This window comes from Dreissena polymorpha, chromosome 7 (assembly GCF_020536995.1).
Source record: "Dreissena polymorpha isolate Duluth1 chromosome 7, UMN_Dpol_1.0, whole genome shotgun sequence".
Classification (NCBI taxonomy): Eukaryota; Metazoa; Mollusca; class Bivalvia; order Myida; family Dreissenidae; genus Dreissena; species Dreissena polymorpha.
In genome coordinates, this window is record NC_068361.1 from 105,609,018 (window position 1) to 105,631,042 (window position 22,025).

General features: G+C 35.0%; 1 protein-coding gene and 2 non-coding genes across 3 annotated transcripts in view; all 3 read left to right on the plus strand.

The window, feature by feature from the left end:
- The window catches only part of LOC127837254 (long-chain fatty acid transport protein 4-like), a 456,835-nt gene that overhangs the window by 203,737 nt on the left and 231,073 nt on the right, over positions 1 to 22,025 (plus strand). The window lies entirely within an intron of this gene.
- Positions 6,252 to 6,322, plus strand: Trnag-gcc (transfer RNA glycine (anticodon GCC)). Its single transcript has one exon. It is a non-coding gene; the product is annotated as a tRNA-Gly (tRNA).
- Positions 21,382 to 21,452, plus strand: Trnag-gcc (transfer RNA glycine (anticodon GCC)). The gene has a single exon. It is a non-coding gene; the product is annotated as a tRNA-Gly (tRNA).

Sequence of the window (22,025 nt, forward strand, 5' to 3'; positions counted from 1 at the left end):
ATTTGTTAAAAAACGAACACATTACACACGAATCTGAAGATATGTTCTATTGTAACATGAAGTGAAAAACATCTACGTTATAATCCAAAAAGAATTAATCTAATAACAAACATACGTATAAGCTATACCTTCATCATTTCTTAGTCCATTACTAAGACGTTGGAAAGAACTACTAAATCGTGGTAATGATATACATGAAGGCATGCATGTATCCCATCTATGCGATCCTCTCTGCTTCAACGTATGTATTGGCCAATCTAACAGCTTTGTCAAGCAGGAGAGAAATCAAAACTAATGAAAATGTTAAGCGAAAATATAGAACGCATAAAATATTTAAAAACGTCTGCGAGATGGCACCGTCTTTAGATGCTTATAAGCATGAATCATTGGTACATATTCATACAATGCCTATTTCCCGTTCCCCAATCACTTTGGGCAAGGGATGCAACTGTGTCTTAATGTACATATGATGATATCAGTCTTAAAACACAAAATCTGCAAACGCCTGACTGACATAAATCACAAAAACAAAGAAAATGTCTTCCAGGAGCCCCGATTTTAGACATGAAGTTTATTGATGCAATTTTGATAGTTCTGGAGTACTGACGATTTTTATTAAAAACTATTAACAGTAAAATGAAAACATGCCAAGGTGCTGCTACCTACCCTAACCGCAAACAAAACCCAACTTCCGTGTTATTGCACTGTGCCTCAACAAAATCCTTGGAAAGGCTATGTGTGTGCGGTTTATATGAATGACTATATAGTACAGGTGGTCTTAGCAATATTTTTGGAAACGTCAGGACTTTAAAAGTCAAACACAATTCACGTTCACTTACGTCACTTGTTGACATTGTTTGGTAATGCAGGGTACTGACAACAGTCCAAATGCATGTTTGCTTCTGATACGTATTACATAGAGTGCCAACTAATGTCTCTCTTCGATGAAATTGCATGGGTATACAACCAAACGCAATGTTACTATCAAAACAATTCCTAAATAGCTCTTTCGCAAGTAGTATTGTGAACATAAATAACAAACGATAAAACATCTCAACACAATCATATTCTTGCTGACCTTTGATGTTTATCCACATTATATCAAACAATTTTGAAATGGAATGTTTACTCAAAGTCAGCCTAAGTGGCGTGCGTCCCGCGCGGACTCTGGTATAGGCCGCACGATAATGGTCCCTCCCACACAGTTCTGTTCGAGCAGGGAAAAAAGACGTAGTTTAAAGTTTCACTAGACATTAGTCGGATTCGGTCGAATTTCTAAGCATATTTGGACAATGCTCTCGTCCTGAATGTGAGTCCCCTGTAGGCACACCTTAGCTACACGTTTTCAACGCATAATTGTTAATTTCGTTTATTGAGAAGTAATTATAAGCTGTCAACGTTAAACGTAAGCATCAGTGGTTCTGTAGTAGAATGCTCGCCTGCCACGCGGGCGGCCCGGTTCGATTCCCGGCCGGTGCACTTTTTTTTAACTGCAATCATAATTAATACTCAAATTGTTAGAAAAAAAGCCGAGATCACAAAAGAACTTCATAATGGTTTATCGCGTACACATAATGTAGCGAGTTTTGCAAGTCAGTCTGCCTTAGCTACGCTGTGCGGAGCGTGGTTTTGTACGATCGATATTGGCCAATGACAGCGCACGCTTTGCATGAGCGACAGCACTCGTAGGCTCATCAGCCACATTAAATTTATGCAGCCGACGAATGAGTTGCAACTGTGGCGTAATGGTAGAACGCTGGCTTAGAGTTCGAGAGGTTCCTGGTTCGAATCTCTCCCTGACCATAGGAATTTTTCTGTGCAAGAAATTTTCCCCACATTTGCTCCTCTCGTGGGCATTGTGCATTGTATGCAAAATACAGTTAAATCATTTATTCGGCTCGTTAAGAATTTTAACAAATTAAATTTGAATTCATTACATACCACAAAAACGTTTTGTCGAATTCTCAACTTGGCATAAATAAATTTGTAATCCGAAACACGCTTCTGAATTTTAATGTTAACGCGACATAAACAAATTCTAGCTTCAAATAAACAGTGCTTCGTGTGTTTCTGCTGTTTCGTTGTCTCAGTAAAAAGCGCGCAAAAACTATGCAGACATGTACAACGTCACGTGAAAAGTGTGGGTGTATTTATCGAACAGCAAGTCATGCGACATACGTGTGTTCATTTGGAAAACCCCGTCTTGATTGGACATTATTTTATCACATATTTTAATAGTCACATATGCCAAAATTCATTTGATACTTATGAAAAAATGCGAATGTTTATGATTATGAAATTCTTGAGTTTACTATTAAAAATGGAATATACGGGATAATCTGGCAATCAAAAGCGAAGGGAAAAGAAGTAAGTATGCAGTAATTGATACGAGTTTGGCAGAATGATACGGATGTATTGGGGAATCGATCGAGTTGGGATTATGCGTATCTATGCGTGAGGATAAGTGTTCAGCAATGCAATAAATGTCGTTATCGATGACTTGATAGTTTTGTTTTTTAAAGAGTCATAAGGGACCAAAATAATGTCAGAAATAACGTACAGAGGAGGCTCATCTCCTTAACCCCCCCCCCCCCTCCACTGATAACGTCCCCGGGGTGTCTAAAAAATCCTGTGGAAAGCACTCCGAGTAAGTTGTGACAAACAATACCTGTTAGCAATTTGATGCGGTGCCAATTTCATTCCAGTGCATGTATATTGCATCGTGTATATTTATAAAACTGATTTAAACCCTTTTTTACAGCCGCGTGTTAATAACCATTCACTATACATGTATGCAATATAGACCCATGTTTTAAAAAACAGCGCGAAATTATTGCTGTCGTCTGTATTGTCAAGTGCCACGAGTTGGGCTAAAAACCAAGCTTACAAAGCTTGAAACAACTCAATCCAATATAACATAGAATACAAATTGGCGACTGTGGATCAATTAGGCCTAGGAAATGATTCAATTCCGGCTCACAACCAGACATGATGCATAAAAGTATGTCATGTCGGCAAAATTGTTGCTCAATAATTTGCTCAAAAAAATAAATAAAGTATTAGATACACATAACACAACATGAACATAATTTTAGGCGGCTTGTTATTCTTTAGCAAGGCAAACAAAATTCTTAAGATGGTAGCCAGTGAAGCAACTAATTGAGAAAAAAAGAAACAGTGTTGTTATTTTGTCTAAGTTATCTCTATAACATAATTTTAGGATAAACAGTGCACCCACATATCGACCTGTGCTTTAAGAAACACTCTTTATGAATTTGAATGGGTTGTGTTCATTTCAAACTTGCGGTACAATAAGCTATAACATAATTTTGAACACTGAGTTGCGTCTAAGATTATGCAATAGCGAACAACTGCAGTGCCTTCAGCGCTTTGATTTTAAAGTTGCAAACGTCGAGATGAATTGACACCAGTGTTCGCTGGAACGGTTTGTTGTGTAATCATAAACATAATTATGTTCCATAACGAATATCCTGTTTGTGGTGTACAATAAACATAAAAACAACCACTTATAAGCTATGGAAACTTATTTAATATGAATATAAATATGTAAAAAAAAGGATTCCAATAATAATGTGGTGCAACTAGCGAGAGCGATGTATATTTGATGTCACGAAAATAAGTATTTGCATGTCTAACAAAGATGAGTGCCTAGAGTGCGAGAACAAATAATGAATGTGCATTGTTATAATCTTCATAACGTTTGTAGCATGTCGTTTCTGCTTTACACGTAGCATACACGTTCGAGTATTGCCTATTTAAGATGGTAATCGTGGCCACATTTGTAGCATAACGTTGATGTTCGATACTTAGCATAAAATACCAGTGTCGTCAATGGGGGGTGATACAATCGTGGCAAAACTTTGTGGAAAATATTCTTCATTTTTTATATGCGAATACATACATTCGAAGCATACATTCCATGCTGTAAGACTTATCAGGACGGCGAGTTGTGTTTGTTCCGTGTAGGGATTATAATAATAAACGTAAGAGTGTTCACGATAATGTTACTATATTTCTTCTTGTTCGATCACCAGACAAAACATCTATAACGTACAAATATATATGAGGTTCACTCTTTCTTTTAGTTGTGTTATGGTTACTTTTTGTTTCTTATATTAAGTTTGAGGTTCTTATTTTTACTAGATGTTGTCGATTCAGAGTTGGAAATTTGAATGAATCTGCCTTTTTTTTTTTTTTTTTTTAAATCAGAGTTTATTTACAGGTCCTACCGGCCTCTTCACGAGGTCTTTGAGGTTCGACCTGAAATGAATCTGCCTTTTTTTTTTTAAATCAGAGTTTATTTACAGGTCCTACCGGCCTTCTGAAACTCATTCTTTTATAGACAGTATCAGCCAATCAGGCAGCACGTTATGAAATCCAGACCAATGAAAACAATCGTTACAAAGTGACATTGGCGTTCTAAAATGAATGATTCCGAGAAAATTTAGCTTCTGATACAAAACTACAATTAATTACAATTCATAATGTGGCGTTCACTTGATTATTTAGAAAGAACAATATTTAATGAATAAAATGGCGCCACATATGGTTTTAATAGACAAAACTATGATATCAAACGCCGCGTTTCCAAAATAGAAAATGACAGCTTCCAAACAAGATGGCGGATGCGAATGACGTTTGACAAGTAAGTTGACATGAGAAAACTGCTAAAAATTGATTTAATACATTTACATTAACAATCTCATTTAGCATCAGGCTAAAACAATGACATATTAAATAAATAAAAGGGTGGCCTTTTTCGACGTTTGCTTATATAGCTCATATAAGCCAAATTTCATTAACAACATATTCATAAATACATTTGCCACAGTAATGATTCACAGTGTTACAATATTGGTTAGTGACATAACAGTTATATAAATATATTGAATATATTCATTGATGATTTTTACTTGAGCAAATGCTAAGTAACATACAATAAGAATAAATATCATAGCATTATTAATTTGACAACTACTAAGTGAAAATACAATATGAGATAAATATTAGAAATTATTAGATGTTCAGAGTTATGGCTATATAAAGTTTTGTAACAACAAACTTGTTACAATGCGCTACCTGTTTGCTTCTTGTGTAGTATATAATTGCTGTACCTATAGAATGAGAGGACGATGGACGTCCGTACGTTACATCTTAGCAACATTTGAATCTTAATACCATGGCCGTGTACATTCTCGGTACATATTATGATTCCACAGTTTTGCTCTCTGAAGAAACAAAACTCCCCAACACGTCTAAAATGTCAATGACATTATTATGCAACACTTGTCACCAATTAAACAACAACAGTCCAATACGCATGTCTGCCTTTCGCGAGCTCAGCCTCTGCAAGTCTTTTTTGTACCATGGGGGTCAATTTTACAACGATTGGAGCCTCGTCGAGGTGATCACAACAATTATAGGTACCGCATAAAACGGGGCATATTTTTCGATGTTCAAACAAGCAATACCAGTATGTAGCACGTTTGTTTTAAGAATTTCAATCAAGCATTAAGTTTCTATCTACGGCTCAGTGTAACTATAGATGCGTAGAAGATATAGATGGCCAGTAAAATAGCTATCAACTTTCTGATCGACTTCCCAAAAACATCGATGGTCAATGAGGACTTCAGTCCATGTTGTATAAGGGGTTCTTGCCTTGACGTTTCAAAGGCATGTCATGGAGGAATCATTCAATAAGATATTTTAGCTAGATTATCATCAAACCCGCATAGCAAGGCAAAAATATATGTGGGTAATTATTTACCAGCAAACAAGCAGAATAAAGAGCAACATTTTCTTGAGATGAATGTTCCAAACAGCATGGCATTTGCGACAGTTTCCAAAATTATTCACGTGATTAACTTCTCTTCGTTAGAAGTTGAATTAAAAAGCGCCTTTCTGAAGTTCATCATCACATAGACACCCTAACCTGCTGTTGGCGCTGTTGTTTTAGCATTTCTTATATTCATATGTGTTGTCATTTACAAGAAATTAGATTAGCGTATCATGGACGGAGGTTCGTGCATAGTAGTCAAATGCTAATAGTGGTGCTGCTAAAAGTAAAATTAAAATAATGTATCGATCAATATTCGTTAATGCAGAGGCAATGTAAAGGTGTCTCTAAACATACACATAGCCGTCGGCGTGTTTGTATTAAACGTTACGTCAATCATCGAAAGTTTATTAGCGTAAATTGTAACATAACTAGTCAATGTAAATAAAGTAATGCATCGGTGGTTCAGTGGTAGAATGCTCGCCTGCCACGCGGGCGGCCCGGGTTCGATTCCCGGCCGAAGCACTCTTTTAAATACATCAGCATTCGAGTCTCAAACTTAAACATATAAACTGCATTATCTGCTGTTATAAATGCAAATGGTAGCTGACGTTGAGTTGACGTATACAATGTATTCTTAATACATGTTTTACTTCCTTTGCCACAAATGCATGTGTGTTGAATTAAATGTAATATGTGTATTGTATAAATTATGTACCGAAATGATTGACCAGTGTTCGAAAAGTTTTGGGGAATTAATTCGATTAGGAATTCTGATGTATATCATAAAACCCAGTTGTCTGTCCCTTCGTGATTTGATTCATTGAACATTCCTATATTTGATTGCTAGTATTGGAACATCAAATTGTTTGTAATCACTCCGTTACAAGAAATGTCACGTATTTAATTACATTTAATAATGAATGTCATGAATAATATTAATCTTAATTGCCAAAATAGATCCACACGTTGGTCGAAAGACTGTATCGGGAATTGTATAATAATAAACCGATGGTTTTGCAAACAGTAGTCGAGTACGTCACTGGAAAAGCTGGAAGAAAAATGTCAAAGATGCGATACTCAAAGCAGCCCACAAAAAACCTGACTGGCGAAGGATCTCTTTGCCAACGACTCATATTTCCTCGAAACGGCCAGATCGGTCAAGGGAATGGTGTGATGAGGAAATATATCATAGTTTAAAACGTTACCAGGAAAAAATAGACTGAAAGACAAGAAATATGTATGTTGCTGCATGTCAATAATAATGTACATGAATGAGAGTTGTGTATAAGTGTTTTTTAGTGTGAGCGTTAGCTCACACTAATGTTACAGAGCAAGTTTTGCAAATCTTAACTGAATAACTACGCTATGGAAAGACCTATCACTGCCTGTTGCAGACGACAAATGCTTGAAGCGTCTGCTAGGAACGATAACCACCTCATCTGCCTGTTTATAGTTCACCACTGGTACACTGCAGTGCGTGTATATGACATATAGTGTTTAACAGATTGTAAGACGACATTGGCCAGTCTGGTTTTTTATCATTGAAATCTGTACATATTGGCTGCTTTCAGGGAAAACGGGGCTTAATGCATGTCAAAAAAGATTAGCCTGTACACACTGATTAGCCTGTGTAATGCGCACATAGAGAATACTAGGTTAGCGTTGAATACAGAGAAGTTTATGTTGCGAGGCTTAGAACGCCGGAAGCGCGAGCCTTGGCGAGCGCTTTCGGTGTTCGAGCCGAGCAACATAAACTTCTCTGTATTCAACGCTAATCCTAGTATTCTATTTATCCCATTTGATTTTTTCAACGTGACATTTAACATAAATAGATCTAATAACCTTAACAATAATTTTAATTCAGTCATAAAAGCGCTTAAAATCTAACAAATGTAACCATGCGTAGTGATATACATGTATTTGTTCTGGTACGCAAAATAGTCTTTAAAAAATTCACACACAAACTGTAAAACAAGTAAAAATATCACCATATGCCTGCATTCAATTTTACGCAGTATGCGAGTTTTAACACATTACGACCGCGAAAAGAAGATTTTAATTTACTAGCTATAATTCATTTTATTTCCGAAAGAAAATGATCAAAATCCAATATGGCGGCGATTGCTCCTGACAAAATGCTGTCGATGTCAACATACATGTACACCATCGACGACCTTGTTCTGGCTGCCATAACTTTAAATGTCGCTTTTTATGATTTTTGACTGGCGCGACTTTGTACAGGTCTGTCAATACTAAATAAACTGTACGCTGAAGTTTTTTTAGCTATCGAAGACCTTGACAATTTTGACGAGTAAACAGACAATTGCAGCGACTGACACTTCATTTGACAAAATATACAGGGCAATACGTTTTCCGACTTCGGACGACGAATTTAAGGACGCGCAGAACGTGTTTTTTTATAAAATGTTATGGATATGCCGTGTGTGATCCGATGCATCAATGGCGCCCATGTTAAAATCATTTCCCCGAGAACAGGGAACGACAAAAGTACAAACAAAAATCAAAACACGTAAGAACTAGTATCTTACCTTTAATTATCCTTTAAAATCCATCTAATAACTATTTAACTTAATAATTGACGATTTTACATCTAGGGTCTTTAATAATTATTTTAGCATAGTTAAATAAAGACCCTTATGCCATTCTATCACTTCATTCAAATGAGTTTATGAACGCGATAAACTTTCTTCTTCGTCACACGCTACGTCATGTACTCTACATTACTGCTGTTCAAATGAACCGGAGCAGTTTATCTAATAATAGCCGTTGGTAAACTCGGTTGCATTTGCAGATTTCTGCATACAAACATAATTATGTTTAAACTTGCACAATGTTTTATTTATCTATGGTAAATGCCCTTATTGTACGAGAAAATAATTTAATATATAAATACACAAAGAATGGCAAACATTCCAGTACACAACAGATAAATGATAAGAAAATACCCGTGTACAAAATGGGACGTTCCCAATTCCAGTGTGGTGCTATTTTTACCATCTTATACTTTACACAGCTCTATGCCTAACGTGAATTAAATAGGAAAGCAAACATAGCAGATTATTCATGAACTGTGCGATATGTGTATGGCTTTCATTGGTAACATTCTTAATATTTAAGTTAAATGTCAAAAGTATATGCTTTGGTTATAAACAATGCACATTACACGAAATAAGGAAAATGTGATCAATTGACAATTCAGATATGTCGACATACAGTACATGTAGAAAACATGTGAAATAAGTCGCGTTTATGATAAATCGTCAAAAAAATGGGGAAAATGACGCAATAAGTATGTCATTTTATGACGCCATCCATCAGCTGATTCATTATATGGATGGCGAAAAATTATGTCATATGACCAGATTTAAAGGTTGAAGGTCGTATAATTTTGAAGCTTAAGTTTTGTCGACTTTGTTTCTTATGAAAAAAAATTCAGTGGTAAAGTAAATATAAATAAAAAAACAACAAAACAAAAATCGTGTAATTTTATTTTTTATTTCAACATTTCTTTCGGTGAATATGTCATATATATATATATATATATATATATATATATATATATATATATATATATATATATATATATATATATATATATATATATATATATATATATATATATATATATATATATATTATATATATATTTCTGAAAAATATGCACATTTTCTTCTAATGGGTGACCTTAAAATTCGATCAATGAACCAAACAATATAGACCTAATTTTAGCGCATATCGCATGACGTCATTTAAAAAGTAGTTCGTGCACGCGACAGGTATATTCCACAGTGTTGAATACAAGCAAGTATATTCCACAACGTGTTATACCGTCAATGTCGCGGTGAAAATGGGATAAAATCTAATCAACTACGACATTTCTGATTGTATAATGGTTTTCGTTTAAAGAGGGTCTCTGGTACTGGGATGACAATTAATGCATATGCATTAAGCCCTGTTTTCCCAAACTGAAGCTTAAATTATATTATTATAACAAACCCATCTGGACCTGTGCTTTAAAAGGCACACTCTCTATAAATTTGAATGGGTTGTGTTCATTTAAAACTTGCAATATAAAAAGCTATAACATAATTTTTTAAACTGAGTTGCGTCTAAACTTATACAACAGCGAACACCTACAGTGCCTTCAGCGCTTTGATTGTTTTAAGTTATGAGAGCTCATGCGCAATTTACATTTAAAATCAGACGAAATTAAATGATATATTAGTATTTTCTCTTGCGATTTATTTTAAACATGTTAATTTTCATTGATGTTATATTATTAAAATTGTTAATTTTGTTTCATTTTTAAATTTGATCGATACAATACGTGATAACTTAGTTATGTGGAATAAGTCGCGGATTAAAAGCATCAATTACACTATATAGTTACCAGTCAGTTTAGGTTCTTTTTTTATCAAATAATTACAAAGACAATGTGGTATATGGGCTAACTAAATGGACGTATTAGTATAATTTATCCTTGCGAGACGCTATCATCAGAATTGTTAAGCAATGTCTTGATTTTTTAGCAAATCGTCGCTTAACGAAACGTACCATGCAACTACGAGTAGTGTTCATACAAGATGCTACTTCTCTGTCACGTTTGTAACATATAATTGCAGTACGATGCATAGTATAAACATATGAGTGTCGTCCGTGCGAGATGGTACCATCTTGCGAACACTAATAGCAAATCGTTGCAGTATGATGCTAGGATGTGAGTACAAATGACGTCTATTCGAAATGTTACTGTATACATGTACGGCACATTTTATCATATCCTAGGCTGAAAGCAAGACAACGTTTTATGGCATATATCCGCATGCATAAATCGAATTGACATATAAACAAGAGCTGTCTCCATAGGATGACATATGCCCCCAATAAACGCTTTGATAGAAGTTATTGAAATACACTAAGTGACCCCGTGACCTAGTTTTTGACCCGGCATGACCCATAATCGAACTATATATTGTCTAGATACAACTTCTGACCAAGTTTGGTAAAGATCGGATGAAAACTACTTATCTTCGAAAGGGGGCATAACAAGAGCTGTCAAAGGACAGCGCGCTCGACTATTCGAGTGCTTGACAGTATAACGTAAGCTATCATGGAGAGGGGGGTATAATGTGGGTGTGTGATCATTAAATAGATGATCTTTCAAAAATAAGAAGAAAAAAAAATTGGGGGGGGGGTTGGGGGGGTTCTGGGGTGGGGCGTGGGGGATGGTTTGGGTGGAGTGCATTGTGGTATGTCAGGTAAGTGTTGTTTTGTCAAAGTATGAACTTGTCAGGTACAGTACCATCGTAATAGTAAGAAAGTATTTGAAGTTTGAAAGCAATAGCCTTGATACTTTAGAAGTAAAGTGGATCTAAACACAAAATTTAACAAAATATTCAAAGTTACTAAGACATAAAAGGGCCATAATTCCGTTAAAAAGCCAACCAGAGTTATGCAACTTGCCCTGTACAGTCCCTTTACGACAAGTAGCGAGTTTTCCAAGTCTGAAAGCAATAGCTATGATACTTAAGGAGTAAAATGGACCAAAACACAAAACTTAACCAAATGTTCAATTATCTAAGTATATAAGGGGCCATAATTCTGTCAAAATGCTTGATACAGTTGTCTGCTAATGTTTATAGATTGGGATCATGTTGGTAAAGAAGTATGCAAAATATGAAAGCAATATGTCAAAGGACATAGGAAATATTTGGGGTAGTACGCAAACTTTAACATAGATTTATCAATAATATGCATATTCTAAGTATAAAAGGGGCCATAATTCTGTCAAAATGCTTGATACAGTTGTTTGCTCTTGTTTAAAGATTGGGGTCATGTTGGTAAAGAAGTATGCAAAATATAAAAGCAATATGTCAAAGGACATAGGAAATATTTGGGGTAGTACGCAAATTTTAACATAGATTTATCAATAATATGCATATTCTAAGTATAAAAGGGGCCATAATTCTGTCAAAATGCTTGGTACAGTTGTCTGCTCTTGTTTATAGATTGGGGTCATGTTTGTAAAGAAGTATGCAAAATATAAAAGCAATATGTCAAAGGACATAGGAAATATTCGGGGTAGTACGCAAACTTTAACATTTGCACGCTAACGCTAACGCTAACGGGAACGCCGACGCCGGGGTGAGTAGGATAGCTCCACTATATATATTTCATATATAATAGTCGAGCTAAAAATGCTGACTAGAAAAATACAAACAACAAAATGCATTTCAGCCATGAAATCTTCATTAAATGCAGTAAAGTATGTGTGTTACATCGGGATAATTGTTCATTTTTTATTTAAAGTGTAAACCATAAATGAAACGTGTTATAAATGAAGCATCCGTTTGGTAACGACCCGCAATCAATGTTTCCAAATGCAGTCAACCCAAACAATTATATTTACGGCCGAAAAAAATGGTTTTCTAAAGCCTTCTATATTACGCGCTTGTTTTTAACATGTAATTAATGAGAACTTATTTAATACAAATTGGGTATATTTCGACGAAATAGATTACACGTGTGTTTTTATGTTTAGAATATACCGAACTATTATTTAAACAAGCAATTGCATACCATCTACATTTGTACTTTTCTACAATGGAATATACTACTCAAATTGCAACAAACCATAGCATATAACTTTTTAACAAATGAATCGTTGAGTAAAAGACACAACATTTAGTATTTTATGCATCGTTTGTGGTATTTAAATGTTTTCTTTGTGTTTTAATTACTATACTTTTCCTGAACATAACTCATATCGTATGAAATGCAACCTTCATGCATTTTCTTTGTGGGAAACGAAATGCACGCAAGAAAATTGTTTTATTGCCATATAATTCTTCGATGTCTGGAGTGAGTTTGCAATAAAAATTAGCAATCAATGTTATCCCGACTGCGTTGTAAGCACCGTGCACTTGGATGCACTTGTAAGCTCTTTGAAAGCAACTGGTGAACGTGATCGTTATACGTATATATATTTCTGATACAGCAATTAATTGAAAACTGAATGAATACTATAGTTGACATAATAAGGCGGGTAGAATTAAAATATTTATACATACATGTATAAAATAACAGAAATACAATTCATTACTGCATGGTAGTTATAAACTAGTATCAGGGGTTAGCCATGTAAGGGTCTCAGGGCGCATTACAATTCACTTTAAACGGTAAGCACGTGAAAAAATAAAATGTAGAGAAAATAATGTTGTACATGTACATATTATACTTTATATAAAGTTCAATTGAAAGTCAATCAATCGATGCCTAATCACTTTATTTTTATATAACCTGCAATTCTAATATATAGTTACATCAAAATTGACTTCGGCTAATGTACTTTAAGAGCCTGACTTTTAAAATTAAACATAGAACAACAGTAACCATCAAATGTCGGATATAATTGTGTAAATGCAAAATGAAAAGCTGTTTCGCTTGTAAAAGGAGGCAAAATTTAGATATGATTTTAAATTATAAATTACTGTATAGACAATCCCAGATTCGATTAATTGACCGTCGCCATATTAGCTGATCCTGACGGTACTTAAGAATTTGGCAGATTACAGCGTATACATACTAAACACCCGCTTTATTTCAATAAACAGTACTTTATGACTTCGCACAGTAGGATTGAAAACAATTGAAACATGAAACCAAGTGGTATATGCATCATATCGTTAATCAATATAAGGTAAATAAGAAATATACTACTACTATCGCTACTGCTGTTACTGCTCCTCCTCCTCCTACTACTACTGCTACTGCTACTGCTGCTGTTGCTAGTAGTAGTAATAGTAGTAGTAGTAGTAGTAGTAGTAGTAGTAGTAGAAGTAGTAGTAGTAGTAGTAGTAGTAGTAGTAGTAGTAGTAGTAGTAGTAGTAGTAGTAGTAGTAGTAGTAGTAGTAGTAGTAGTAGTAGTAGTAGTAGTAGTAGTAGTAATAGTAGTAGTAGTAGTAGTAGTAGTAGTAGTAGTAGTAGTAGTAGCAGTAGTAGAAGTAGTAGTTGTAGTAGTAGTAGTAGTAGTAGTAGTAGTAGTAGTAGTAGTAGTAGTAGTAGTAGTAGTCGTCGTCGTCGTCGTAGTAGTAGTAGTAGTCGTCGTCGTCCGTCAGTCGTCGTCCATATATCAGTCAGTCGTCGGTCGGTCTTCCATCGGTCGTCCATCGTTCGTCCTCCGGTCGTTGTCCGTCGGTCTTCCGTCGGTCTTCCGTCTGTCGTTCGTCGGTCGTCCGTCCTCCGGTCGTGGTCCGTCGGTCGTCCGTAGGTCGTCCATCCGGCGTCGTCCGTCGGTCGTAAGTCGGTCGTCCCTCGTCCAGACACCGGTCATCCGTTGGTCGTCCATCAGTCGTCACTCGGTCGTATATGCATGAGAATAGTATTAAAGATGATTACAGTGATAGTGATTATGAAATAAACCAACTAAATACAACGATATTTTATTAATGCGACGATTAAAAGCATGAATATAGGTATTCAATATTATTCTAAATATATTCAAGAAGGTGTAATTCTTCATTGCAATAAATCTCTGATCGTCGTTAGATAAAGGGAGGTAAACAAACCACAATTTAATATAACGCTATTCTCTCCCTTTAGTTATCGAATTAGTCTGTTAATATTGCAATTTCCGCAAAATATAGTATCGAAATACACAACAAAAGGACTAGTTGTTTTGCGTGAGGTTATGAGGGCAGTTAATCAAGTTATAATACAGCGGTAAAACAAAATAACTATTACATTTGATTGATATCAACTGGCACTTTTTTAGATTATTCATTCGTTTATTTTGTGCGAATAATTGAACAAAATTATTTTTAAATTTGGGGAAAAATAAATTGCTATATGAACAAAAATAATTATGTTTAAGCTATTTTTTCAAATATTCTCATTTTGGAATTTTCATTTTTCATTTTGTATAACGTCATATGCAACATATTGGTGAATAATATATAGTCTGCCATCCAAGTGCCGGGTTCCGTGTTCGATCCCCACTGATGGACCATTCACGAGATGTAACATACATCAACTCAAGATGGTGGCTACAAGACTGCGAAGTTCGATCTTATCGTGTTACATGAAAAGGTTGAATGGCAACTAAATGTTTCATTGAATGAAAATAGTCTGTACTTGCTAAATCAATTCATGTATCATATTAAGAAAAGTATATGACAGAGACATTAATTAATTGTTGACCAGACCAGTAGCCATGTTCCACTACAGACAATGGATCTATAAATATAATTATATAACTCGTCCTCTGAAAAAAAAGATTCGAAATATTGTTTTCTTTGCAAAAATGCTCGCATTCACACAGTTCTCGAGTGATACCAGTTGAGGTATAAATACATAAAGTAGTTCAATCAAACGCTTACGCCGACAAATATTACGTCTTATATCTATGAAATCCGAAATATTAAAACAGTTAGACCACCATAAAGCTGATAATTAATACGGTTGTGTGAGTCTATAAAAAATCTTCAAAGCCGGATAGCATAGCTTGTAACCTTACCATTTAAAAGCGAATGCCACTGTAGCAGGTTTTATGTCATCAACCATATCTTATTCGATGCTCTGTGGATATAAATGTTTGTTAGCGGATTTCGTCGTCGACGTCGATGTTGGTGTTGTTGTTGGTGGTGTTGTCTTTGTGTTGGTAGTGGTGCTAGCGAAAATATAGAACGCATAAAATACTAATAAACCTAAGGTCCGCGAGATTGCATCATCTGTTGATGCTTATAAGCAAGTATCATCGGTACATATTCAGGCAATGCCTGTTTCCCGTTCAGCAAGCACTTTTGGCAAGGAGTGCAACTGTGTCTTAATTTACATACGATGATGTCAGTCTTAAAGCACAAAATCAGTAAACGACTTACTGAATTACAATTTAAAAAATGTCTTCCAGGAACCCCGGTTTTACAAATCTAAAAACTACAAATAAAATATGCCAATGTGCATATATACCTACCCAAACCACAAACAAAACCCCAACTTCCTGTTATTGCCGTATACCTTAACAAATTTTTTGGAAAGGCTATGTGTGTACGGTTTATATGAATCACTATACAGTATACAATAGAGGTGGTCTTAGCAGTATTGTTTGAGACGTCAGGACCTCAAAGGTCGAACACAATACACGTTCACGTACGTCTGTTGTCGACATAATTTGGCAATACAAGTTACCGACAACAGTCCAAATGCATGTATGCTTCTGACAGACATTACATAGTATGCCTACTCATGTTTTGCTTCGATGTAGTTGCATGTTTATCCCATTTTCACCGCGACATTGACGGTATAACACGTTGTGGAATATACTTGCTTGTATTCAACACTGTGGAATATACCTGTCGCGTGCACGGACTACTTTTTAAATGACGTCATGCGATATGCGCTAAAATTAGGTCGATATTGTTTGGTTCATTGATCGAATTTTAAGGTCACCCATTAGAAGAAAATGTGCATATTTTGCAGAAATATATATATATGACATATTCACCAAAAGAAATGTTGAAATAAAATATAAAATTACACGATTTTTATTTTGTTATTTTTTTATTTATATTTACTTTACCACTGAATGATTTTTCATAAGAAACAAAGTCGACAAAACTTAAGCTTCAAAATTATACGACCTTCAACCTTTAAATCAAGTCATATGACATAATGTTTCGCCATCCGTATAATGAATCAGCTGATTGATGGCGTCATAGAATGACATACTTATTGCGTCATTTTCCCCATTTTTTTGACGATTTATTATAAACGCGACTTATTTCACATGTTTTCTACATGTACTGTATGTTGACATATCTGAATTGTCAATTGATCACATTTTCCTTATTTCGTGTAATGTGCATTGTTAATAACCAAAGCATATACTTTTGACATTTAACTTAAATATTAAGAATGTACAACAAGCCATACACATATCGCACAGTTCATGAATAATCTGCTATGTTTGCTTTCCTATTTAATTCACGTTAGGCATAGAACTGTGTAAAGTATAAGATGGTAAAAATAGCACCACACTGGAATTGGGAACGTCCCATTTTGTACACGGGTATTTTCTACTCATTTATCTGTTGTGTACTGGAATATTTTCCATTCTTTGTGTATTTATATATTAAATTATTTTCTCGTACAATAAGCGCATTTGCCATAGATAAATAAAACATTGTGCAAGTTCAAACATAATTATGTTTGTATGCAGAAATATGCAAATGCAACCGAGTTTACCAACGCCTATTATTAGATAAACTGCTCCGGTTCATTTGAACAGCAGTAATGTAGAGTACATGACGTAGCGTGTGACGAAGAAGAAAGTTTATCGCGTTCATAAACTCATTTGAATAAAGTGATAGAATGGCATAAGGGTCTTTATTTAACTATGCTTAAATAATTATTAAAGACCCTAGATGCAAAATCGTCAATTATTGAGTTAAATGGATTATTAGGTGGATTTTAAAGGATAATTAAAGGTAAGATACTAGTTCCTACGTGTTTTGATTTTTGTTTGTACTTTTGTCGTTCCCTGTTCTCGGGGAAATGATTTTAACATGGGCGCCATTGATGCATCGGATCACACACGGCATACCCATAACATTATATAAATAGAGAATACTAGGTTAGCGTTGAATACAGAGAAGTTTATGTTGCGAGGCTTAGAACGCCGGAAGCGCAAGCCTTGGCGAGCGCTTTCGGTGTTCGAGCCGAGCAACATAAACTTCTCTGTTTTCAACGCTAATCCTAGTATTCTATTTATCCCATTTGATTTTTTCAACGTGACATTTAACATAAATAGATCTAATAACATTAACAATAATTTTAATTCAGTCATAAAAGCGCTTAAAGGGATCTTTTCACGCTTTGGTAAATTGACAAAATTGAAAAAAGTTGTTTCAGATTCGCAAATTTTCGTTTTAGTTATGATATTTGTGAGGAAACAGTAATACTGAACATTTACCATGGTCTAATATAGCCATTATATGCATATTTTGACGATTTAAAAACCTAAAAATTATAAAGCGTTGCAACGCGAAACGATTGAATAATTTGGAGAGTTCTGTTTTTGTCGTTAAATTTTGTGAAACTACGAAGATTACTTATATAAGGTATAAAATACGTAAGTATGTGTACTCGGCGGAAGAGCTCAGTAGGCTAAAGCGTTTTTACTTCAGGACTCTGGCAGGACTCCAGGGGTCACTGGTTCGAAACCTGCTCCGGGCAATGTTCTTTTCCTTTTTTAAATTTTATTCTTGATTTTTTACTGGAGCTTTTACGATCCAATGTTTACATTTATCAATATAAAGCATTTAATGAATAAGTTAAAAAATGCAAAAATCTGTGAAAAGGCCCCTTTAAAATCTAACAAATGTAACCATGCGTAGTGATATACATGTATTTGTTCTGGTACGCAAAATAGTCTTTAAAAAATTCACAAATTATTAGATGGATTTTAAAGGAAAACGTATTGCCCTGTAGACCTATATTTTGTCAAATAGGTGTCAGTCGCTGCAATTGTCTGTTTACTCGTCAAAATTGTCAAGGTCTTCGATAGCTAAAGAAATTTCAGCATACAGTTTATTTAGTATTGACAGACCTGTACAAAGTCGCGCCAGTCAAAAGTCATAAAAAGCGACATTTTAAGTTATGGTAGCCAGAACTAGGTCGTCGATGGTGTACATGTATGTTGACATCGACAGCATTTTGTCAGGAACAATCGCCGCCATATTGGATTTTGATCATTTTCTATCGAAAATAAAATAAATTATAGTAAAGTAAAATCTTCTTTACGCGGTCGTAATGTGTTAAAATTCGCATACTGCGTAAAATTGAATGTAGGCATATGGTGATATTTTTACTTGTTTTACAGTTTGTGTGTGAATTTTTTAAAGACTATTTTGCGTACCAGAACAAATACATGTATATCACTACGCATGGTTACATTTGTTAGATTTTAAGCGCTTTTATGACTGAATTAAAATTATTGTTAATGTTATTAGATCTATTTATGTTAAATGTCACGTTGAAAAAATCAAATGTGATAAATAGAATACTAGGATTAGCGTTGAAAACAGAGAAGTTTATGTTGCTCGGCTCGAACACCGAAAGCGCTCGCCAAGGCTTGCGCTTCCGGCGTTCTAAGCCTCGCAACATAAACTTCTCTGTATTCAACGCTAACCTAGTATTCTCTATGTATACATCGAAACGCAATGTTTCCAACAAAACAATTCCGAAAAATAAATAACAAAGAATACAATGTATTAACAAATCATGTTTTTACTTACCTTCCATGGTTTTCCACATTATATCAAAGAAATAGATTGTTAAAATAACGTCAGCCTAAGTGGCGTGCGTCCCGCGCGAACTCTGGTATAGACGCGCGGTTATGGTCCTCCCACACGCTTCTGTTCGAGAAGGTAAAACGACGTGGTTTAAGGTTTCGCAAGAAATTAGTCGGATTCGGTCGAGTTTCTAAGCATATTTGGACAATGATCACGTCGTGAATGTGAGCCTCCTAAAGGCACACCCTTGCTACACTTTTTCAACGAACAATAGTTAATTGCGTTTAATGAGAAGTAATTATAAGCTGTCAACGTTAAACGTAAGCAGGCGGTGCGGGTTCGACTCCCGGCCGATATACTTTTTTAAACTGCAATCATAATAAATACTCAAATTGGAAGAAAACAAAAATGATCACAAAAGAACTTCATAATGGTTTTTATAAAAGTTAAAAACTTCATGATGAATTGACACCAGTGTTTGCATAAACGTTTTGTTGTGGTATCATTAGCATATGCTCCATAACGAATAACCTGTTTGTGGTGGTACAATATACATAATAACAACCACTGATAAGATATGGAAACCATTTAAAATATGAATATAAAGATGTAGAAATGGATTCTAATAATAATGTGGTGCAACTAGCGACAGCGATGTATATTTTATATCGCGAAAAGAATAATTTGAATGTCTAACAAAGATTACCACGTCTAGAATGCGAAAACGAATATTGAGTGTGAATTGTTATAATCTTCAAAACGTGTGTAGCGTATGGTTTCTGTACGACGCGTAGCATACACGTTCGAGTATCGTCTATGGAAGATGGCAATCTTGGCAACATATTAGTATAACGTTGATGTTTGATACATAGCATAAAAATACAAATGTCGTCAATCGGAGATGATACCAACGGGGCAAAACTTTGAAGAACATATTGTACGATGTTTACGTGCGAATGCATACATTCGATGGATACATTCCAGGCACTACCTGTTTGCTTTGTGTATAGTATATAATTGATGCATCTATAGAATAAAAGGACGATGGACGTCCGCGTGAGATGTTAAATCTAAGCATCATTTAAATCTTGAAGCCATAGTCGTGTACATATTAAGGTGGCACATTTTGTATCTCTATAGAAACATCTTGTGCAGGCGCGTGAGCAACGTGAAACATATGTGCTTTCATTCCAAACTCTTTCATCTGCCAAATATAAATTTATTTTTATTTATTGATTTATTTATCAAAACAGGCTATCGGCAGAGTCTTCGAATAAAAGACAAATCTCCCCAATATGTTTTAAATTTTGAAGACATTGTTAGGTAACACTTGTCACGAAGAACATTCCAAAACGCATGTCTGCTTTTCATGTACTCAGCTTCTGCAAGACTTTTGCGCAGCATCCGTTTACTCACGAGAGGGGGGGTCAATGTTACCACCATTGAAGCCTGAGTTGAGTTGATCACATTAACTATATGTACCGCCAACATAGGGCATATTTTTCGATGTTCAAACAAGTAAAACAAGTCTTCTCTGTAACACGTTTGTTTTAAGAACTTCAATCAAGCATTGAGTTTGTTCTACAGTTCCATGTAAATATAGAGGCGTAGAAGATATATATGGCAAATATCATCTTTCTGATCGACTTCCCAAAACACATCGATTATCAATCAGGACTTCAATCCATGTTATGAAAGAGGTTATTGCATTGACGTATCAAACGCATTTGATGAAGGAACCATTCAATAAGAGCTTTATCATCCCTTCATAAGAAGGCAACATGGTATCTGGGTAATTATTTAAACGCAAACAGGCGGAATTAAAAAAACATGTTCTTGATATGAATGTTCATAACAGCATAGCATTTGCGACAGTTTCCAAAAAAATTCACCTGACGAACTTCTCTTCATAAGAAATTAAATTTAAAAAGCGTCTTACTGAAATTCACCATCACGTCAACACTTAAATTTTGCTGTTGGCGCTGTTGTTTTGCATTTCTTATATTCATATGTGTTGCCATTTACAAGAAATCAGATTATTGTATCATGGACGGATGGTCGTGCATAGTAGTTAAATGCTCATAGTGGTACTGCTAAGTGTAACAATAAAATCATGTATCGATCAATATTCGTTAATGCAGAGGCAATGTTGAGGTGTCTCTAAACATACACATAGCCGTCGGCGTGTTTGTATTTAACGTTACGTCAATCATCGAATGTTTATTAGCTTAAATTAAAACACAAATAGTCAATGTGTTTAGATAACGTAAGGCATCGGTGGTTCAGTGGTAGAATGCTCGCCTGCCACGCGGGCGGCCCGGGTTCGATTCCCGGCCGATGCACTCTTTTAAATACATCAGCATTCGAGTCTCAAACTTAAACATATAAAATGCATTATCTGCTTTTATAAATGCAAATGGTAGCTGATGTTGAGTTGACTTATACAATGTATTCTTAATACTTGTTTCACGTATTTGCCACAAATACATGTGCTGAATTGAATATTATATGTGTATTGGATTGACTAGTGTTCGGAAAAGTTTTCGAGAATAAATACGATTAGGAATTCTGATGTGTATCATTAAACCCAGTTGGCTGTCCCTTCGTGATTTGATTAATTGAACATTCCACTGTTTGATTGAAAGTATTGGAACAACAAATTGTTTGTAATCACTCCATTACCAACAATTTTACAGTTATTATTTCTAAATAAAAATGAATGTCATGAATTAGAACAGTATTAATATTAGTTGCCAAAATAGATTCACACGTTCGTTGAAAGACTGTGTCGGAAATTGTATAAGAATGTACGATGATTGTGTAGGTTCCGCGCATTACGCCTTAATAAATATTGTTATGAATAATCATAAACAAATCAAAATGCAATAAACAATATCAGGTAACATCTAAAAACA